We start from the raw sequence: 18,448 nt of genomic DNA, 5'->3' as shown, positions 1-18,448 counted from the left end.
CATTTAAACTCGGAACTCGAAAAATCTAAATTGGCACACTTTGGCGTGCAGTGTGAGAGCGGCCATGGTTGCACATAATCCTCTTATTTTTAATACACACACACTTTGGCAGCATCATATTGTCCAGAATGGTGACAGAAGGGTCAATCCCATCTGTGCTTTCTACCCTCTCCCTCTGCTCGGTAACATTCTACGCCCTTCTTCACACAGCTCTGCCAAAAAGTCTCACCCTCAGTCTGTTTGTGCCCTGGTTTTGTTTGTAAATACACAGATAGAGAACACGGGTGCCACTCGGGTCATGGCTGCCTCGCAGATGCTCAAAACCCAATGTGACATGCAACAGATGAGTCACAGCACCCCGAATCAGAGCAAGCCGACAGTCTCTTTCTTTCTCCCTTGGAGTCACATGAATATTAGTGACACCTTCACTGGCATCTCAGGCTTACGCCAAACCCTGCCATATCAACTTGTCTCTGTTCCATTTCCCTCCCCCTTCTCTCTTTGTTTCTGTTTATCAATATGGCTCTTTTCCAGAACTTAATGAGCTGCCTAGCTGTCTCCTGCCTACATAGACAGTTGCTTTCTAAGGAAGCATCCTAACTGAAATTAAACCTCATAAGTGACTTATATGAATTTGGGCAGTCACCATTCAGTCTCAGTCAACATTCACCTTAACTGCATTTTTTAAATTTTTTTTTTTTTTTTCATACAATGAATGTGAATGATGACTGAGGTTGTCATTCTGTCCATCTTCTCTTTTTTTGTTCCACTACAGAAAATAAATAAATAAATAAATCATAGGGATTTGGAATAATATTTTCATTTTTCACCTACTGTCTGCCTTAAAATGCTCTCTAGGTAAGGTACCACTAGATTTCTTGCCCCCTTTTAGTTATTTTGAGATCTTCATTCCTGTTTAAGGATTTAAAAGCTCGAGTGCCCCTGTGTCCATCTGCGTGGACTGTGTGTTTTGTGTTTGCGATACTCAGTGCATAATTTAATTTAAACTGACTGATCTCAGTTTAGGACACTCTGGGCTGTCATTAAAGGGTTATTGCATTTGATGCATTGAGCCATGTGACAAAACAACATGGCACCGAACTCAGCAGAGTTTGTCTTTGGGAGAAACACCAACAAAATTACATTTGGTAAGAAACCTCATTAAGTTTTTATACTGAAACCTGTTTGAGTCAAAAGATTTGAGTCTCTAGCTTCATCTGATATGGCATTTTGAAAATGTGGGCAATTTATTGCGAAACGGCATGCTGTTAAATACAATGACATCTGACATGGACTATAGGGCTATTTTTCCCTTAGAAATCCTGTATTCACTGTGCTTTATCACATTAAGAATCAATGGGTTCATCCAAAAGCTGAAAAATGTTGCATTCAGAGGCTTTTTATGGAGTTAGTATGAAAATAATGTGCATTTCAAATGGTTCTGAGACCAGTGTGGACAAGACAACACACTGGAGGTTAAGTCATTCACTAAATAAGGAGCAAGGGAGCATCCTATAGCTTTCCTATGCAGCCAAGTGCATTAACTCCTAACTGACCAAAAGTTCAGTTTCAGGTGCAGATGATGTTTGCACCACTCAACATGATTGGCAGACATGGGACAATAGTAATCAGTACATAGATTCAGAATGTATAATGTATAATTTTATTTTACTGTGGTTGGCAATGATTGGACAATGCTGGCCATTACTTTGAATCAGAACTAATTATGCTAATTTCTGATTGGTAAATTGCTTCAGCACTGGCTATCACTTGTTTGTTTGACAGTGCAAAGAGAGAACATTGAGATTTTGTTGCCAAAAAAAAAAAAAAAAAAGAAAAAGTAATTTGTACTTTTGTACGTCTCCCAATACACATTTTTCCAAAGCAGCTTTACCGAAAATCAGCTGTAATTTCTGTAACGTCTCAAAAACATGAAGAATCAACACTCCTAGAAACATAATAAACAATTTGTTTAAATAAAATCTGACATTCTATATATCTTGGTATTATTTAAAATTTCACAACTTAGACCCGTTGTCCACATATAAGGACATTTTTAGGAAAACAATTTACTCTTCAAAAAATTATTATTGTTATTATTATTTTGCATATTTATTAGGTGCTACTAGTTACAATTCAAAAAGGGAAATTAAAAAATGCACACAGCAGTCATTCTCGGGTCTCAGGAGGTTAAGGCTTCTCATTGGTTGCCAGCTAAAAGAAGTGTCATATTTGTCTTTTAAACATCTGATCTATTCTTTAGACAAAGCACAATTTTCTTTAATTATTGTTCTTACACAATATGTGCGCATTCTCCGGGAAATACATCTTACAGCCTGTTATTGTGGCACATTTGAACGATCATGTCTTTTCACTACTCATTCCTGGGTGAAAAAAAAAAAAACATGTTCGTCATGTTCACACACTTGTTCCTGACATTTTGTAAGATATGCAGTCATAGTTTTTTCTTTATAGACAGATAGACAGCAGTGTGTCAGTATCGCCCTCTCAAAGTCAAAAGATCAAAGCATCTCTCATCTTGTCCTTCTCAAAATCTGAAAAAAAAAAAAACAGCTCTCCTCTTTTCTTCCTCTAGCCACACAAAGTAACAAACGCTAGCCAGAGCACTCGGGCCACGGATTACGATCCTTCCAGTGAAATCTGTCCATCTTTTTAAGCAAATAGCGTGGCCTGGCATAACTGAAAGTAACAGGGCATGCATAATTCTTGTTGACCCGATTAGGGTGTTTTATATCATAACTTGGATGGGCTGATGGCCCTGAATTGATTTGCCAACATTATCTGCTTGTTTCAAACTATATGTGAGTTTTTTTCCCACGCGCTCTGTGTAAGCAACCTGTGTTGAGATCATTTTTGTCTCTAGGCGGGTTTTCGATAGTAATCGCCCAGAGCTCTGCAGTTATGCTATATGTAAATGTAATATTATCAACACTTCCCATTTGGTTAAATGCTATAGTGTGGGTGGCTTTTTTGATCCTTTGAGACTTTGGGCACTTATTCTGTTTGTTTGGTGACCGAGTGATTCTGAAATTAATGTCACCTTGATTTTGTATGGTATGTATCTGATTGATCATTTTGTCGGGGCGGGGGTGGGGGTGGGGGCGGGGGGGGGGGGGTACACACCACTATCGTGCAGTGTGTACCTGCTTCACACTCGTATGGAAATTGCCACCGAATATCTAGATCTGAAGTGAAGTATTTAAATATTCAAATACAGATCCAAAACAATTTGCAGGCATTACTTTGCATAGAGTGTTATTTGTTGGTGTGGAACAAAGAACAAATGCAGGGTGACAGGAAACGGAGACAGATACAGACTTTGTATAGCAGAAAAGCAGGAGAAAAAAAGTGTTGCAAGATTATTGAGTCTACGTTTACATCCTGGTAAGTTCCTGCTGGAAACGGCTCATGGATTGTTACATTATTGACTTAAAATGCAAAAGGGTAGGTGATGCTTAAAGCACATGTCTATCAACATCAAGATTTTGGGTTATATTTATATGAATGAAATGGTTATGTGGTGTGACAAATGCTTTATAAGTACAAATATTTCTTATAGTTGCACAAATAATAGTGCATATATAGAAATGCTGTTTAAAAGAGTTTTTGATGGAGTAGCATGTCACAATGCAGGACATGTCAACCAAAAGTATTTTATGTAAAATATTCATTGTGAGTAGATATCTTTAAAAAAAAAAAAAAAAAACAATTATATATATATATATATATATATATACACACACACACACACACACACACACACACACTGCCATTCAAAAGTTTGGGGTCACTTGACTGAAATGATTCTCATGATCTTAAAAATCTTTTGATCTGAAGGCATTTGCTTAAATGTTTGAAATTAGTTTTGTAGACAAAAATATAATTGTGCCAACATATTAATTTATTTCAATATAAAACTAAAATTTTATTTAAAAAAAAAAGTTTTTGAAATGGATGACTTGGACTGAATAATTAAGAAAAGCAGCCAATAAGTGCCCAACATAGATGGGAACTCCTTCAATACTGTTTAAAAAGCATCCCAGGGTGATATCTCAAGAAGCTGGTTGAGAAAATGTCAAGAGTACATGTCTGCAAATTCTAGGCAAAGTGTGGCCACTTTGAAGATGCTAAAATATAACACAGTTTTGATTTATTTGGGATTTTTTTAGTCACAACATAATTCCCATATTTTCATTTCTATTATTCTGTAGTTGTGATGACTTTACTGTTATTCTAAAATGTGTAAAAAATTTAATAAAATGAGTTAGTGACCCTAAACTTTTGACTGGTAGTGTGTATATTTATATATATATATATATATATATATGTTAAAGCATTTTTGTCACTTATACATTTGTGTATTTTTTAAGTGTTACTGTACTTGAAATATGAATGTAACCTGTTTTTGCATTCTCACGTTGCATCCGCTGTACTGCAGTGCTGAAAACGGCCCTCTAAACATCATAATTTCTCTCCACATTTCGACACAAAAGACTCTATTGTGGTCATGCTGAGCAGATGTTTATTTAAAGTCTCCTCTCTCACATTGTACATTTCACCCAAAGAAAACAGACAACCCCCCCTCCCCTTTTTTTTTTTTTTTTTTTTTTTTGCTGTGTATGTGAGAATGTGTGTCCGAAAGGGGTGAGGGGAGACAGTGAGAAAAAGAGTAGATTAAATGAAGAAACATCAAAAGGTGATTTAGTGGAAGAGATAGAGATGCAACTGAAAGTGGCGGGGATTGGATGGTTAGACAAGGAGGAGAAATAGGGGAGTTGAAGATGCACAAGATGGAGAAAGAGAAAACAAAATAGAGAGCCTGGATGTTTGATGGGGTTAAACACAGTGAATGATCAACGGAGAAATCTAAGACATCTGTAGCGAGAAACTACAGGGCCTCAGCAAGTGTTCAGTGTTCAGCAATAACGTAGAGATGAATAATTGAAGGGAAAGAGCAGGCATATGGCTGTTTAAATTTAGCTGGTGTCACTGTCTGTTGGCTTGATTAATCTGTTATCATCACAACTTAAATGATTTCAATGAAATATCTGTTATAATCATTTTGTGCTTCAGAAGGACATTTCTCCATATTTCTAATCATGCACTTTGGGAAATGTTAGGACTTATCTATGCTTTTATGCAAACAATGCTGAAGTGTTACAACATTCCATATTAAAATGAGAAGGGTTAAGTATTGTATAGATTTAGACACACAGGACACATGTTGTTCCAATCCCATGCGACTTACTTTCTTCCATGGTACACAAAGGAGCCGTTAGGCAGAATGACAGCCTTAGTCACCGTTCACTTTCATTGCATGGAAAAAAGATTACAAAAATGAAGAAGAAAGTAAGTTAGTAACACTTTATTTTAGGGATCAGAAATTAGACCGTAAATAATGACTAATAATTGGATTTATAAGGGAATAGTTACAGACTTGTTTGGAATTATAAGGTATTTATTAGGCATTTGTTTGTTGATTTCATACCCTTGACTAATAGCCTCTTTACATTAGTTTTTTTTCCCCTAATAATTAACTTATTAGGTAAAACAAAAGACACCAATAGCTAGTAAGATGCAAAATACATCCTTTATAGATTCTCATTACACTATGTGAATGTGCAACTTGTAAGTATAAATATATAAAGGCAGAGACTTTTTTTTGCTTAGTGTAAATAGCAACAAAAAGCATCCTCTTAGCGCTAAGGGCAAATAGTGTTAGATTTGCACTCCTAATTAAATACTACCATACAGTATAGGGGCATCACTGCAGCATGGTTATTGTGTTTATTTAGAGTCCCACAAACACCCTACACCAACCACTACCTCTAAACCTAACCATAACCTTCCCTGCTTTGTTGAAATACTATATGCATTCTACATCTAATATAAAGGGTCTATAAAGCATGAATAAGAAATCAGACAATAAAGGCTTATTAAATACTTTATAATGCCAAACAAGTCCATAACTAATCACTTACAAGTGTAATTATTAGTCATGAATTACTGTCTAATTTCCGATCCTTAAACTAAAGTGTTACCAGAAAGTCATATGTGCCGGTTTGGAACAATATGGGAGTAAGTAAATTATGACAGAATTTTCTTTTTTGAGTGAACAATAAATGTACCCAAAGGGAATGTACAGTAAGTGCCTTTGAGATAATAGACAGTGTCCATTGGGGAGGAAATTCAAATCAGATTATAATGTATTATTGTAATCCACGATAATCCCCAATAGAGGTACAGTACAACATCTCATGTAGGTTTACAATTTGTCAAGGCTATCTTAAAGGGATGGTTCACCCAAAAATGCAAATTCTATCATCATTTAGCAGCTTAGGTTGTTTCAAACCAGTATGGCTTTCTTTCTTTCATGGAACGCATAAGGAGATGTTAGGCAGAATGTTAGCCTCAGTCACCATTCACTTTCATTGTATGGTGAAAGATGCAATGAAAGTAAATGATGACTGAGGCTGTCAGTCCCTCCTCACATTATGCCTAACATCTCATTTTTTTGTTCCACAGGAAAGGAGAAAGTCATACAGGTTCGGAAAAACATTAGGGTGAGTAAATAATGACACCATTTTAATTTTTGGGTGAACTTTCCCTTTAAGCGTAAATTAGCCAGTGTTTAAAAATCTCTCATCAGCTCAACTGATCATTCCTTTTTTTTTTTTTTTTTTTTTTTTAATAATTAATTTATACACAGATTATCAGTAAAATTAATATCTGATCAAATTAATATTAACACTGCCTGAATTATTGATGATGAGTGATAAAACCATAAACTATCTGCAAGATCATAAATAGACAAAAAATGAGTTTATAAAATAAATGAGTGAATTATTTTTCACATTACAGACAAATTTGACTAAGTGCTTTGGATGTATGACGTATATAGCCTATATGATGTTCACAAGGAACATAAAACATAGAGTAGATGATGGTGATGTTTTCCCAAATGTTCATTTTTAAATTGAGAGAAGTTTGTTGCGACTAGGTTGTTTTGTTGTGTTGTGTTGCAGGTTTGTATTGACATTACAAGATATTGCAATGTTGGCACCCATAATTGTGCTTAATCTTGTTGACATGGCTGCTGGCAGAAATCATTTGGAAGCTTAATTTATACAAAATAGGTTCAAATTGGAGTTAACTTCAGTTTTCCAACCATATGTTCTTAATATGGCAACCTAACCATCAAGTTTGATGATTTCATATGATAATGGAGCACATTGAGATTCTTTTTAAGATAAGCAAAACATAAATTTCCATGGGAAGGCATATTCAAATTAAGTAGTCAACCTAAAGCGAAGGGAACGACCAGCTAAGTAATTAATAAAAAAAAAAATAATATGTCCACATGACTGCCAATCATATTGCTTTAGGTGAGTCTGTAGCATTCCACTCTGTTCAGCTGATTCAAATGTATTTCCCTCTACGTCATTGTACATAAAGTTACATTATGAGTTATTTTACAGTGCCAATTCAAATTCCTTTTTCTATGAATGTCTGGTCTTGATTTATTCATTTATTGTGCACCAGCTCTCATTGTCCCTAAAATCACAATGGATATTTTTGCATAACAATGTATTGTCAGAATTAAATATTCATAGTTATCCAAAAACAATCCGTGACTTTGATCGAAATGATTGCTGCCGCAATAAATATAGTCACTTGTAATAATAGTTTTGAATTTTAATGCCGGTTTTAAGAACATAATTAAGGTGACATGAAAGACCTGTTTTTTGAAATCAGATAGCCAGGGAGAAGCAAATGATTGCAAATATTATATATTAAAATTATTTTCAAATGAACACACAAGTGAGCAGAGAGATTGCATGGAGTTTCCTCCGGTGATCCTTTGGGACCTTTGTTTCTATGGCGTCGCTCATTAGCGAAGCGAGCCCATAGATCCAATCCAGCACATACACACTCTAACGCAGAGCAGAGGCCCTAAGCTTGGTGTCAGAGTGCACACACTCACTCTTTGAGGAAAGGCTGACCGAGAAGCTGTCCTGATTAAAATGACAATAGTGTAATTAACTCGACCTCTGTGTCAGTGCACAAAACAGTCACTTGGCCTGCCAGTTTCACTTTTTACACCATTTCTTTGTCCTAGCTCAGTTCCAGAAGTTCCTTCCGTCATAGCTCTGTGCAAAAAAAAATTTGCTAATGGCATTTATTTTCATAAGCTAATTAATTCCAGGGCTTACTCTCTCATTTCTGCCTTCAAATCTTTTAGAGGCTTGGTCATTTAGAAGAAGCATTACTAGTAGTACTAAACTGATATAACATACAGGCCAATTGAGTGTAAAATGTATAATTTTTTCAATGTAAAAATTCTTTCTCCTATCTCAGCTTAATATATAGAGAAGTAATTCCTAGACTGATTTTCCCAACAAGTAAAAAATTCTGTGGGACTTTCAAAACATTGCTGTTGTTTAAGCGTCCTGATCAACAGTGGAGTTTGGGGGTGTTTGTCAGACCAATTGAAGTATGACAGGAAGAGCATTTGGGGAAAACTGACTGAAATCAGTCATTATTTTTGCCATTTCTGGAGGCCTTGTTGATACAGTTTCTTTTTTTTTTTCTGTTTCGATTGAGTCAATTGAGCAAATAAGTTCATCTTATGTCACCATCTGATGGATGGATGGATGGATGGACAGAATGTAAATATGTAAAAAGTTAAATGTGTTGGCTATTAACATACCTGACGTTTAGTTACAAGCACCTTTAAGCAGTATTGATGACTGGAAAAGAGAGATGAAATTATCAAATCTTTTTTAATCATTCTGATTTGATCTCAAATTTGTGACATTGCTCGTATTTACTAATAAATCCAGGCGGCTTAGTGGCTAACTCCTTCACCGAATTCCTGCTTCCTCCCTTTCCAAAGTTAGCGACAGAAAGAAAGTGGAACAGAGATGCCAGACGAAAGGAAAAGAAACCATTTCGCTGACAAGTAGGAGAACACTGAAGCAGATAACATGGTTGAGTCTTTAAAGCTCTCAAACAGACACCAGTCTGAAAGTTGTATTTTCATCTTGCCCCCGCAATCTATTGCCACTATTCGATTGGTTAATCACATCTGAGGGCGGAGAAGAAAAAAACAAGTGGAAAAACAAGCGAGAGAAGAAAAGAAGCGCTTAGATGAGTGGAGTGGAAAGTGCTTTCAGTTCTATTATCCTTCTTTTGGTGATTGCGGCCCATAGGGAGATAATTACGTTTTAGTCTTGAGTTAATGAAACGAAAACTTTCTTTCTTTTCTCTCAGCTGAAAAGGAAGGGTTGATCTTTTGTGCCACTATCTGAAGACATCACCCACCCTTGACAGGGGCACATTGAGGATGCGTTTTGTTTTAGGCTGAAAAAAAAGACCCACCCCCATACACACACACACTTGGGCTGTCAGTTGAGCAGCAATATGACACATCCTTCAGCATATTGAGTTGCCGGTTCCTCTCGCTTCAGATGCTCTTCCCTGCAGCTCCGTTGCTAAGAAAATACACCCAGATGTCCACAGAACAGAACAGAAATACTCTCAAGTTAATAAATAGCCTTTACTTAGTAGCTCAAAGCAAAAGCAACTTTTTGATGCAAGACAATAACACAATTTTGATTAATCATATTCAATCTGAAATCTCAAGAGCTGCTTGGGTAACGAGTAAATCAGTGTTAGCAGAATAAAAATGCTTACACACTGGAGCTGAGGCCTAGCGGTTAGCACATTCTCTGACACGTTGAGCCTTCATGTGGGAAATGCAGGTTTGAGGACAGTTTGCATAGTGTCTCCATCTCATTTCCGCCTTCTCTCTTTCCCCATAATATCCTGTTATATATTTTTAAAAAAATGGACCCCACCCAATAAATAAATACAATTAAAAATAAAATTATCATCATTAAAATTGTCAAGCTTTGAACTAGATATTTTCAGCTTCAAATCATCATTTCATCCCATATTTATTAATATTTATTCATCTATTAAAAAAAAGCAAAAACTGAAATAACAGAACGTACAAATTCATTTTTTATATATATAATATAATATAATATGATGCTCAAGCTTTACACTAGACATTTTCAGCTACAAATCATCGTCTCATATATATTTATTTAATTACTTTTATGTATTTATCTATAACAAAATGGCAATGTTCCCCAAAATTATAATTAAATAATGAGATATAATAAAAATTGACTAAGAAATAAATATGTATTTTTAATAATATTTTATAATTTATTATACTATACTAAAATATAGCTCAGGCGTCACACTAGACATTTTCAGCTTCAAATCAGCTCTTTATTTATTTCTTTAATTTATATGTATTTATCTATTAAAAAATTTCAAGATCCTGTTCTTTATATATATATATATATATATATATATATATATATATATATATATATATATATATATATATATATATAGGTTTTCACCTTTAACCTATATATATATTTTTTTTTTTTTTTTTTTTTAAATATAATGTAATATAATATAAATTGCAAAAGCTTTCCACTAGACACTTTTAGCTTCAAATCATTATAATTTTTAATCTAATAGATATGTGTTGGGTATGTGGCCGTAGAAGCCAAGGCCAGCAATGGAGCGTCTTGTGCACCATCCCATTGGAAGTCCACATCTGGTATGTGGGGCTTTAGGACCGGAGTAGTCTGACCCCTCCTCCTCCTCACATTTCATCATCTGTTCTGCAGCTCTCCACCTCTCACTCACTCGTTCTCTGGCCTCGCTGGATCCATCTGCTGTTATTATTTGCCTCTGATAATTGGCTTGAACAATGGAGAGCCTGTGTGTCCCCCTCGCCTTTGAAACAAGACACCCTGTTTATTTTCTGGAGGTCCCATCTTTTCCTCTCTCACCAACCCCATCCGTCAACCCCCTTCTCTACCTCTCTTTCTCTCTATGTCCATGTCTCTATCTCTCTCCCCCCTTGAGTTTCTTCTGTCCTCTCTCTTGGCTCTTTTTTTAAGCGAATGATGTCACAAATGTGCTTTTATGAATGGACGTCTTAGCATTCTTTGCAGGACCAAGTGGTGATCCCTCAACTTACAGTACCATAGTCTCGATCATGTGAAGATCGCTCAACAGCCACTTCAAGTTCAAGAGAGAGAGTGAGAGAGAGAGGTTACGACATGTAAAGCACCACATTATTGAAATGCACTGTCCTTTTCACCTTTAACCTATATCCTATTCGTCAGCAGTGTTTACATTCCAGAATGAATTTTTAAATTCTTACAAATAAAGAAAATAACTGAATTTTATAGGAGAAGTGGTTCAATCCGATGAAGTTCAGAGTATATTTGTAAATTCTTATTAATAACACTGGAACTACCACAATTCTATAAGGGATAATGTTCAGTCAGGGTCCCGATCACCCTATCAGGTTTTATTTAGTGATAACAACTAGCTGACTTTACATTTATCCCGCTGCTTACCAAATAAATAAATAAATTGACATAAAATATTGATTTATGTTGAAATTATGTGAGAAGAATAAAATCACTGAATAATAAATTATAAATAAATGGACATGAAAATTTTATTTTTAATATTATTAGCTTACTTGTAGAGATCGAACAGTGATCCAAGAAGTAAGAAAAGATGACTCGCAATACCGAGATAAAAGGCCCAATATGACTTAATTCCGAGATGTGCTGTTGTTACTGAGAAATATCAGACTGCTAGATGGCACCATTGACCAATCAAAATCGAGTGTTCCAGTGACCTGTGTAATAATATAAATAAATGCAAAGCTTCTTGGATAACTATAACGATCAATTGTAGATGAGCTACATAAATGTGTAAATTCTTAAGAATAAAATGATGAATTGAATTTTATAGAAGTGGAACAATCAGATGTATTTGAGCCTAAATAAATATGTAAATTCTTACAGATAACACAGAACTGAAGCTTGTAAGAGAACTGGAACTATCAGTTTTAGCTGAGCATAAATAAATGCGTAAATTCTTACGAAGAAAAAGAAAAACTGAATTTTATGGGAGAAGTAGAACAATCAGATGTCATTGAGCTTAAATAAATGCATACATTCTTATAACACAAATTAGTAAAACTTGTAAGAGAACTTGAACTGTCAGTTGTGGTTAAGCCAATAATAATTTCACACATTTTTACAGAGACAACAAAGTACTGTTTGTAGGAGAATGGAAAATACCATATGTAGTTGAGCCTGAATGAATTTAGTAAATTCTTATGAATAAAAAGGAGAAACTGAAGCTTGTATAAGAGCTGGAACTATCCGTTGTAGTTCAGACATAAATAAAAAGAAAAGAAATACAAATTTTAGGAGAAAAGGAATTATCAGGTGTAGTTCAGCATGAATCCATTGTATATTCTTACAAATAAAATGAGGAACTGAAACTTGTAAAAGAACTGGAACTATCAGATGTAGTTAAGCCTAAATAAATTCTTACGAATATAAGCTGGTAGAAGAACAGGAACAATCAGATGTAGTTAATGCACGGTGCTTAAAGATTGAAACCTGAATACACAGAAAAAAGATATAAAAAAGATGGATACACTGAAAATGATTTTTTTAATAACTTTTTTCCTCTCAGAAAATATCCAGAAGGGAAATATGTTTCTTTTTGAGATGAGTAATACATGCCTTAGAGATGTACGAGAAGCACAATAAAAAACTATTTCACACTTACTCATACGCGAATCATAAAACAAAACCATTTGTAGAGTGCATGGAGTCTCCTGCCCATTTCAGCTATTGTTTTATTAAAGTAGACTGTCCAGGGCCAGTACTGGACAGATATGAATTTCCCTGCAGGCAGTGGTGCGATCAGTGCCAGCCCTTCATTTGCTGAGTGTTTGTGTTTATGCAAACAGAGGCCCTCTTCCTGCATATTCAGTCTTCGACTCAGGCTTTTGTTGTGTTTAGACCACATACCTCCAGCCCCCGAGACGCGACTGCATGTGTGTGTGTGTGAGCGAGAGAGAGTGAACGGGGCCAGACTGCCGTTCACATACTGCTATCACCTCACTTATAACTTGATAAAGAGACACTGGTTGCAGAGAGGGCTTGTGTTATTGTGCAGATCAAAGTGTGGAATGCTGAAATTGTTTGGATTTGTGTTGTGGAGCACTATGTTCATGGGTAAGTGTTCACAGACCTTTTCTTTAACTCACTAAGCTTAAACTCTTACTTTTGCGACTCTGCATCTTATAGACTTGTTCTCACTCCTTGTCTGCGTCTGCCTCCAGTCTCTTGTCCAATTAGATCTTTCCATCAAAATGTGAAGTGAATCTGTATTGAGAGATCTTTCCTCATTCACTATGCTCACTCTGTCTGTGCAGAGGGAAATGGAATTTGTGGGTTATTGATATTAATAGTGCACAGGATCAGTGGTTGAACGAAAAGAAGAGAATAGAACAGAAAAAGAGAGAGCAAGAAAAATGGGATTGACAGAGGGAGAGAAAGCGAGAGGCAGAGGTAACGTGTTATCAGAGGGAACGTTGAAGGGTGTTTGACTTCTATGTAGAAAGAACTGAACCTTAAAAGTTAGGAATACACCCATATATCAGCCAGGGGTGCATTTCCCAATAGTGTCGTTAGCCAACCATGGCCTCAAGTTCCATCGTTACCACCATAGTTTAAAGATTTGGTGATTCCCGAAACCGTAGTTCCAAAAAACATTGGCAAACAGCATCTCAAAGTTGTGTGATTGGAACTACAACTCTTTACCTGTGGTTAGAAGCATAGTTTCTTATTGGTTTGCTGTGTGGACATCATTTGACATCGCTGAGGCTTTCTATAGCTTCCATTCCATATATACTGTGTCTTTTCATTCTGTCAAGAGTTTGACCACGTTTACATGCATTTAAGAAAACGGATTATTCCGGGGTTTTGCAGAAAGCGGCGCTCTGAAATGTCACGTAAACGCGAGTGCATCCGTTTAATGGATTAAAGGCTGTTAAGAAGTAGTGCTCTATCACACATGGTTTCTGTTGGAGAACACGGCTTTTATGTGTTCATGTTAGAGCATAAATGGTGTTAATAAGTTTATAGTAGTTTGCATATGTGTATGCTCAAGTGCATCAGGGGAACACCGAAGTCTAATATAAAGGGAAACCCATTATTGCGCTGCAATGAATCTGATATATTACAAATTGCATGCTGCTTTCGTGTCTTCTGCAGTTTTCTCGCACTAAACGGCTTACTGGTGTAAATGAGCCATTATAATTTTACATTTGCGGAAGTTATTACTCCACTCCCTGAGTAACGTAAGTAACGACAGCTCAACCAACGTGGTTCGAACGATTGATGTGCGACATAATTACTAGGGTTTCGGGAAACCCTTTAATTAAAAAGTTAATTTCTACAACGATCCATCATACTATGGTGGTTAAGCAGTGACTTACGTCATTATACGGGAAACGCACCCCAGGCTGATTATTTGACCGACATTTGGCAATTTTGAGTGTATTGGCATTTGCTGAAAACTAACAATTAACAAAAAGTGGTGTTTTGCTGATTTAACCGTTACAAAATTTGACATCTTTGTCAATAGATAATGCACATTTTCTCTTTTCAAACAGCCCCCCCCCCCAAAAAAAATACTGTTGTTTCAAATGGCTGTTTTTGTGGATTTTGAGTAAATATTGTATATAATAAGTATTTGTGTTATTATAATTAAATTACAGTATATACAGTTACTGTGTGTATAATAATTTATATACTGAATATAAGTGAAATTTATTTGAAAGAAAGATAACAATTTTAAAGAATGATATCATGTATTTGGATACTGTTTGGTTGTCAAACATAGTGGAATCTGTAGAAACATAGGTAATGAGATGATCTACTCTTCTCTGGCACCTGTGTGAAATCGGGAACAGACTTCACATTCACTAAAAATGACCTTGGGTTCAGTTGGTTAAAAGTAATTGAAACATGTCTCAAAAAAGTGAGGCTAGTTCTCAGAAAAGAAATGTTATTTGGTTGATATTTTGTTATGTAATACTACAACACTCAATTTTAATGGAATATTATAAGTTCAGTACAAGTTAAGCTCAATGGACAACATTTGTGGCATAATTCATTTCGAAAATCTGGGTTAAAGTGTGGCACTTACAATGGAAGTGAATGGGGCCAAGCTGTACATGTTAAAATACTCACTATTTCAAAAATATAGCCTCAAAATGCAAACAATGTGTGTTAACATGATTTTGAGAAAATTGCTAACTGACCTTTTCTGTGTAAAGTTAAATAAAATTTTACAACATTGTTGCAATGGAGACATAACACTGTAAACCCTAAAACAACCGTAAAACCAAAGATTTAAACAAATGTACAGCTCAAGTAATACACAAGTTTTAACAGAAGAATTAATGTAAGTACTGTTAGCTTCACATTTTTGCCTTTTAAACAATAAAAAATCTGCTCCATTCATTTCCATTGTAAGTACCTTGTTGTAGCCTTTTTTTTATTTTTATTTTTTTTATTGAAAGGAAGGGACGAGGCATTTTTTTTTCTTTGTGGTTAATGACATTGTCACAAATGCTGTCGATTGATCTTAACTTTTGAACCCAGAATATTCCTTGTAGCATCAGACCATGGGTTAAAACCCTCTGCAGCGCCATCTTTGATTTTTGATGGGAATGACAACGAGGCTGTGAGGGATAGCTGTACAGTCTCTTCAATTAGTTTTACAGTTGTTTAAGTGTTTTTGGATCGTTCTGCTGATGAAACACTGAAAAAACATCTTTCCAAGAAATTTCAGTAGACAAAAAAACTCCAGACAACATAAGTTGTGGAAAATTAAATGTGATCTAGGTGCTTTTTGAAAGCTTTATACAGTGCCTTTAATTGAAGAGACTGTAAGTCTATACCTCACATCCTTGTTTTCATTCTTGTCAAAGATGTCTATACCTTTAATGCTCACCAAATGTCATCAGAGAGAGCAAAAGAGTTTGAAGTCACTCTACAGTAGTTCAACGCTTACTTATTCCTGGTCCGTGTTAGAAAAAAATAGTTTAATCCAATTATAAAAAGAAAAATATTGCTGCAAGCAGCGATGATGGGACCAAGCACCATGGGCCCAATTCCATCCAGGCTTTTGGAAAACAATGCAAGGTGGACACATGCATTTGTCATTTGACATTCTAAACAATTTTGAAGCAATTTGGGTAAATATAAGAGGACTATTTCAAAGTCTGTTAAAAGTGCCATATTTCCTGCTGCCAGTTGGTGGTGCTATGACCGTGGCCCATAATAGCCACATTCATGTGATCAGCCCCCATTAATAAACATGCAACTGAATTTTCATCAAAATCACACAATGCACGCAGATGATATAAGACAATTCCTGTTTCCCATTTTTGTCATAAATGTATTGCTTCGCCATGGCGACACGGTTCATAATATCAAAAATCAGTTTGCAATTTAGCATCTACAATGTCTTGGCATGATGTTGCACAAATTTGGTGCCAGTCACATGAATCCCCTAGGAAGAGTATTTAAAAGTTCAGAGAAAATCCAAAATGGCCAACTTCTTGTTGGGCAAGCTAATGACTGTAAGTATGAAAGTTGTTCGGCTTGATGAGAACAATATATGTACCAAGTTTGGTGACTCTAGGTGAAAATGGGGGTGCTACAGAGTTACATGCCCATTTTAAAGGGGGCGCTACAGAGCCACCCCTATACGCCCATGTGTAAACTTTTGCCCAGCCCTAATGGCTGACGACTCTGATGTGTGTGCAAAATTTCAGGAGTTTTCACGCATGTTAAGTACCCCAAAAGTACCGAAAACCTTGAAAAAAAGAATAATACTAATAATCCTTAGAAGAACAATAGGGTCTCCACACTCAAAGTCCTTAGAACAGGGGTTCTCAACAGGGACGTTCAATGGATGTCGGGGGTGCTGAGGGCAAATTAGTAGAGAGGGGGGTCTTTGCATTAAACGTTTATCTAGACTTGGAGTATATCAGTTGGTTCTCAATTATACGGATTGGTACGCATTTGTGCCGCGGTTCATCTGATTTTGAAGTCTAGCGACGCATCTAAAGTATCTGGTTTAGCAGCGTCAAATACACAGGCGGAGGCACAACCTCCGCTAACGCAAAGAGCAGCGCGAGCACAAAGAAGGTGTGTTTTTACTTGCAGACCGGTCTTGCTCTTAAATGCGCAGCTTGGCGAGAATCGGTGAGAAGCAAGGCACGAGAAGTGGGAAACATTTTAATTCAGCACAGATTTCTACATGACCACCCTTGAATTTACTATAGTAACACTAACTGTACTTTAGGCAGAAATAAATTGATAATAAATATTATCATATCACTACTTCAGCTCTATTAAATTTGTCATTGGCTACATTAGGGGAGTGAGGGAATATAATTAATTTTTGTTACAACTTATAAATATAAAAAAAGTTTGAGAACCACTGCCTTAGAAGAACAATAGGGTCTCCGCACTTACAGTGCTTGGGCCCTAAAAAAAAGAGCAGGAGGTGAGATCTGCAAAAGAAAACAAGTGCAGTTTTTTTTATTTATCTTTTGGATGATTTAATTAGAATGAGTTTTGAAAGTCTGGCCGGGCCGTTTCTGGTATCCAGAGTGAAAGAATGCTCTATTCAGCTCGAGCTCTTGCCTGTTAACATTTAAATAGTGTAAAGAAATGCACTGCCTTGTTTGTTTTGGGATAGGAACAAAATACCTCTGCCTTGGTATTAAGGCAGTGAAAGCTGTGTAGATGTGTGTGTTCTCTGTGCACTTTGTTCTTAGCTCAGCAAAACACAAGGCAGGTCCGAAAAAAAGCAGACCGCTTGACATTCACCAGATTATGTACCGAATCACTCGGACTCCAGAAGCTTGAGTGACCCATGCAAAAGCAGAGATAAATTAGGGGTTTGCATCTGTTTGCATGTCGGAAACCGCTGCTGTTTACACAAACGTTGACGTGGAAAACAATGAGTGAGCTCTGCTTGTAACCGAATGCTGAAAATGACTTTCAGGTTTTTGGAAATAGTTTGGAAATGAATTAGACTGTGATGAGAGAGCAATTTGTGGGAGAGAGAGACCTTGGTTCAGTCACCTTTTTGTCAGGCCTTTTGTAAACTGCATTTGTCTCAAAGTGAGTCATACAATTTTCCTGTATTTCAGAGCACAGACAGTGACTTGGAAAATCATGTGCACACACCCTAAAAACAAACACAAATGGACTCAATATAGATATCACAGCCTATCCTCTGCTAAGTCTCTTCGCTTTATCTCTCTCTCTCCCTTTCTCTCTATCTCCTTTTGATAGTCCTTTACTTTTTTCAAGTTCTTAAGGTTTTCGTTAAGCATACTTAAAGGTAAAATTAAAATATGTCATAATTTACTAACCTCATGTCATTCCAAACTTTAATGGTTTTCTTTCTTTCTGTGGAACACAGAGAA

The 18,448-nt window shown here is 36.1% G+C and overlaps 1 protein-coding gene across 11 annotated transcripts in view; it reads left to right on the top strand.

Annotated features, from left to right (window-relative positions):
- The window catches only part of LOC127449108 (forkhead box protein P1-B), a 258,227-nt gene that overhangs the window by 68,398 nt on the left and 171,381 nt on the right, over positions 1-18,448 (top strand). For 2 of the 11 annotated variants that reach the window (XM_051712286.1, XM_051712288.1), the window contains exon 1: positions 13,001-13,166. The exons of 8 other annotated variants lie outside the window; for them this stretch is intronic. The gene's annotated coding sequence lies outside the window, so the exon portion shown is untranslated. Of the gene's footprint in view, positions 1-6,546; positions 6,585-13,000; positions 13,167-18,448 lie in introns of those variants that run through there. One more of the 11 variants, XM_051712282.1, reaches the window with a different exon arrangement.

Source organism: Myxocyprinus asiaticus, chromosome 12 (assembly GCF_019703515.2).
Source record: "Myxocyprinus asiaticus isolate MX2 ecotype Aquarium Trade chromosome 12, UBuf_Myxa_2, whole genome shotgun sequence".
In the NCBI taxonomy this organism is placed as follows: Eukaryota; Metazoa; Chordata; class Actinopteri; order Cypriniformes; family Catostomidae; genus Myxocyprinus; species Myxocyprinus asiaticus.
The sequence above is the reverse complement of the archived record's forward strand: the minus strand, read 5'-3'. Positions and strand labels throughout refer to the sequence as shown.